The 5,310-nt window shown below is 32.6% G+C and overlaps 1 non-coding gene across 1 annotated transcript; it reads right to left on the reverse strand.

Annotated features, from left to right (window-relative positions):
• Positions 1 to 3,169: 3,169 nt before the first annotated feature.
• Positions 3,170 to 3,274, reverse strand: LOC129494020 (U6 spliceosomal RNA). Its single transcript, XR_008661278.1, has one exon. It is a non-coding gene; the product is annotated as a U6 spliceosomal RNA (small nuclear RNA).
• Positions 3,275 to 5,310: the final 2,036 nt, after the last annotated feature.

Consider the following 5,310-nt stretch of genomic DNA (forward strand, 5'->3'; position numbering starts at 1 on the left):
TTTTTTAGGGGGGAGGAAGGAGCGGATGGAGAAAAAGAGAATCTTTTTTTTTTTAATATTTATTTATTCATGAGAGACAGAGAGGCAGAGACATAGGCAGAGGGAAAAGTAAGTTCCCTGAAAGGAGCCTGGTGTGGGATTAGATCCTAGGACCCTGGGATCACAACCTGGGCCAAAGGCAGACACTCAACCACTGACGCACTCAGGTGTCCCATCCCAGAAGAGAGAGATTCTTAATTAGCCTCCATGGGAGCCTGAATTGAGGCTCATTCTTGTGACCCTGACATCATGCATGACCTGAGCTGAAATCAAGATCAGATGCTCAACTGACTGAGCCACCCAAGGAGCCCCATAAAATTACATAAATTTTCAAATAAAAAGGTAACTACTCAAATATATATTAGGAATATAGCCTTTTTAACAAGCAGTTGTAAAAATGAACTTAATAATGACATCCTATCCAAGCCAACTCATTTGTATATTTAACTGTGAAACCTACTGATGGTAGATAACCATCGCAGTATTTGGAAATAAACCACACACTTCTAAGCAACGCCATGGTTCAACAAGTCACAAAGAAAGTCAAGTCACATCAGAAAATATTTTGAACTGAATGAAACTGAGTAAAAAAACAAACCAATCAATGTGTAAGGCTTATGGACTGCACCTGAAACAGTGCTTAGTGGAAAACAGATTGTGTCAATAACCTGTATTAAAAACAAAGCAAAAGAACAATCTAAGCATACAAGCTGAAAAAAAGATGATAATTAAGATGAAATAATAAATCAATGAAACAGAAGACAGAAAAAAAATAGACAAAATTAATGATATTAAAAGCTGGTGATTTTTTTTTTTTAGATTTTTTGTTTATTTATTTGAGAGAGAGAGAGAGCATGAGCAGCATGCTGAGCAGAGATCCCAATATGGGGCTCAATTCTAAGATCTGGGGATCTTAGCTTGAGCCCAAAGACAGATGCTTAACCTACTGAGCCACACAGGCACCCCAGAAGTTGGTAATTTAAACAGATTAACAAAAATGACAAACTTTAGTCAAATGATCAGCATAAAACAGAAAAAGATGGATGTAGATTCACTGGGATAGACTTGAGGATAAATTCATTAATCCTTACATAAATGCTCAATTACTTTTCAACAATATGCCCAGCTAACTCTAGGGGACATGTACATGTCTTTCCTACAATTTTTGTTTTGGACAACTGGCTAACCATGTGCATGGAAAAGAGAACTTAAACTCCTAAACTCTTACTTCATGCTATCAGACAACTCAAAATGAGATTATAGACATAAATGTAAGAAAAAAAAATCTACTTTGACATCTAAGAGAAAACAGGAGAAAGTCTGTGTGACCTTCGTTTAGGCAAATGGTTTTAGATATGACAAAGCATGCAGAAGCATGACTTACAAAGGGAAAAAGAATTAGGGTTCCTCAAAATGAAAACCTATATATGCTTTAGATGAAATCATTAAAGAGAAAAGACAAAGACTGGAAAAAAATGTGCTAATCATACATCTGTAAAAGACTGTATTCAAAATACATGAAGAATTCTTAAGACTTATTAATAAGAAGACAAAATCCAACAAAAACAACAACAAAATCCAGAAGAGGCACCTGCATAGTTCAGTCAGTTAAGCTTCGGCCTTTGGCTCAGGTCATGGTCCCAGAATACTGGGATTGAGTCCCACATAGGATTCCCTGCTTAGCAGGGAGTCTGCTTCTCCTCTCCTCCCCACTCCTGCCCTCTCTCACTCCCTGCCACTATCTCTGTCTCTCTCTCTCAAAAAGAAAGAGAAAGAAAGAGAAAGAAAGAAGAAAGAAAGAAAGAAAGAAAGAAAGAAGAAAGAAAGAACAGAAAAGGACCATTTTACAGACAATGGAATAAAGAAAATATATGAATGTTTCACAGGAAATTGGAAAGATTCTTAGCATTGTTATTCATTAGGGGAATGCAAATGAAAACCACAAAGATATATCTCTAAATCCACTAGAAAAGCTATAATAAAAAAGAGAATAGTAGGAGTAAAGATGTGAAGATACTGGAACTACCCCACATTACTCATGGGAATGGAATGTGTTACAGACACTTAGGGAAATTAGTGTGATAGTTTTCTTAAAAGTTACACATAAACTTACCATATGAACTAAGAAAAATAAAAACATATTCACACAAAGACATGTACTTGGAATTCTTGAAGGATTATACACACAAGCCAAAACCTAGAAGCAGTGTATTGTTGATGAACCAGTGAAAGGATAACCAAAATATGCTACATCTGTGCAATGGAATGCAATTCACCAATAAAAAAAAAATGAACGAACTGCTAATACATTTTACAATATGCATCTCAAAAATGTTATTCTAAATGAATGAAACCACAATCAAACAGTTTTATATAGTGGGATTCCATAATATAAAATGACAAGCAAAGATCGTTGTAGAGTCATTGATTGCCATGGTGGCGGTCAGAACAGAGTAAAGTTCATATAGGTATTTGGAAGCTTTTTTAGATAATGGGAATATTCTAAAACTGGATCATAGTCATCATCACACAACTCCATAAATTTACTAAAAATAAAAAAAAATATATAGACCTACAATGAGGGAATTTTACAATATGTAAATTTGACTCAATAAAAAGTTAAATTTTAAAATACTTTAATAAAATAAATATTCCAACAGTGCCATGGAATACTGAAATAGGATATTTAATGTAGATTTAGGATGCTAGTTCTCAGTTGGCTTTTATTTTTATTATTTTAATGTTCTGGCTTTATCTTTTCAAGCACATCCCACTTGTTCACAAAATAATGCTAATGTAGGCAAGGGGAGAGTGTTTTGTCAATGGCAAATGTACTTTGGCAATATTGTTTTGTTGATCCTTGGTGGATTTCTGTGGTAAGTGGTAGAAATGCAGTAATAGTTGCTTGTTAGAAGATACTTTCAAGAATTGACGAGTAGGCGCCAGATGTTCCAATATTGATCTAATTATTTTACTGGAAATTGCTCCAGTATATTTGATTTAAAAGTTCAATTTTAAATGTTCACTTGTTAAGTCATTTGGTTTATCTTAAGGTAGCTGAAGTTTTGATGGTGCCCTCTTGCATGATTTAGATAGGAAGAAGCAGATGAATCATCAACTCTTTTGTTTGTTTAATATGGAACATTTTACAAATTTGTGTGTCATCCTTGTAAAGGAGCCATGCTCATCTTGTCAGTATTCTTCCAATTGTAGCCATATGCTGCTGAAGTGAGCATATCCCAACTTTTGAGATTACCTCTTTAATGCTTCAAATAAATCAATTTAATGTGAATTTTTCACAGTATCGATTTTGTTTAATTTATTATTGCCAATTTAAAAGGGAAAATGAAAATGAAATACTTGGAAAACATTACAAAATAAAATACTTTTATGAAAATTATTTTGCAATAATATTTAACGAATTTTTAATTTTCCAGGTTTTGAAATTTCCGACTTAAGTTAACCAATTTTTTAAAGATACCAAAAAATTAATTTAATGACAAAGTTTTGCATTCATTAACTTAATGGGGCCTGTTGGAAGCATATGAATACATATGTATTATATATATATACACATATATATAATTTATTGCCTAAACTGTTCAGTTGATGTCCAAGAATAAATAAGGAGGAAAAAAGTAAGTAATTAGGGAGTGTAGGAACAGAATATGCCATCATTTAATGCACTGGGAGGTTTTTTTTTTTTTTTTAGATATTATTTACTTATTCATGAGAGACAGAGAGAGAGAGAGAGAGAGAGAGAGAGAGAGAGAGAGAGGCAGAGACACAGGCAGAGGGAGAAGCAGGCTCCATGCAGTCCCTGACATGGGACTCTCGATTCAGGGTCTCCAGGATCACACCCTGGGCTAAGGCGGCACTTAACAGCTGAGCTACCCAGGCTGCCCTGGGAGTTTTTTTTTTTTTTTTTTTTTTTTTTATATTAGTTTGAAATCTTAAAGTATAATCCTTAATGAAATACCAAATAAGGAAAAATCCTCATGTTGACTCACAACTATTATTGATTGGGCTAAAACATTTTGAAGAATGATATTTTAAAAAATAAAGCATGTTTGGTGATTCCTTATTTAAATATATTGAAGCAAACATGAAAAAAGCTACTTTTTAAAAAATGTGTTTTTCGCAGTATGGTTCATAATATGAGGCTTTATTCAGTAATAGTATTCAAAGATTTAGAAAGCTGTAATAAAGTAAGTAATGGTATTCAGGTTAGTTCTAAATAGAACAATATCCTATTAAAAGTAAAAGCTCTGTTCAGATCAGTAGGATTTACGATCTTATTTTATGTAGCAAGACCAAAAGCAAACTAGCCACTTGTGAGTATCCAATATTTTACTTTGCTGTTACTTATCTTTATACATTTATTTCCAAATAATAAACATCCTTATGCTGACTTCTGGAAAGGGACTTCTGATTCAGATATGAAAAGTTGTGATTAGTCACTCCAGTGATTTTATTTTGGTTTTTATAAATATTTAGAGATTTAGTTTTGATTTAAGAAATTTTATAAATTTGTAGAGATTGTCTAATTTTAGGTAGGGAAGAATAAAAGGAAAAACTCAAGTTTTAGTAAATGTCTTTTAGCCTTTGCATGTGTGCTGTTATAAACATTCCCTCTCTGAATACTGCAGGCATCAGTTTGACAGGAAGTGTAATTGTGCTATCTGCGTGAATTTGCAAGTACTTCATGCTTAAATATCGAAAAGTAGGTTTAACTCTAAGATAGTTCTAAATAGAACTTTCAAACATTTAGTTTTTTAAATTAAAGCATATCTCTGAAATTTTAAAAAGGACTGTACATGACTAATTTGTTTTCCTTATTTTATTCTCACAATATCATAACTGTGCATTTTTTAAACATCCATTTAACTCAATTTCCATGAATCATAACTTGAGGGGAAACTCTAGAGCCTAGTTTTAAAAAGAAATAACTAAATTTTTTTCTATAGTACTTACACCATTTTCACGTTCCCACTAATAATGGTTGAAAATTCGAGTGACTCCACATTTTTTTTAATATTTGTAAATTGTGGCTGTTCTGTTTCATATTCCTAGCAGTGATTTTGTATAGTGAGAAATTTTTATTTTGATGAGCCTTATTTATCAGTTTTTCATATGTTTTCTTTTCTATAGTCTATGAAATCTTTGTGTACTTCAGTCATGAAGATATTGTCTTATGTTTTCTGCAAAATCTTTATGTGTTTTGATTTTTAAGCAGGTCCACAGCTTATCTCAATTGTTTTTAGTATGTTG

Source organism: Nyctereutes procyonoides, unplaced genomic scaffold (genome assembly GCF_905146905.1).
Source record: "Nyctereutes procyonoides isolate TBG_1078 unplaced genomic scaffold, NYPRO_anot_genome, whole genome shotgun sequence".
In the NCBI taxonomy this organism is placed as follows: Eukaryota; Metazoa; Chordata; class Mammalia; order Carnivora; family Canidae; genus Nyctereutes; species Nyctereutes procyonoides.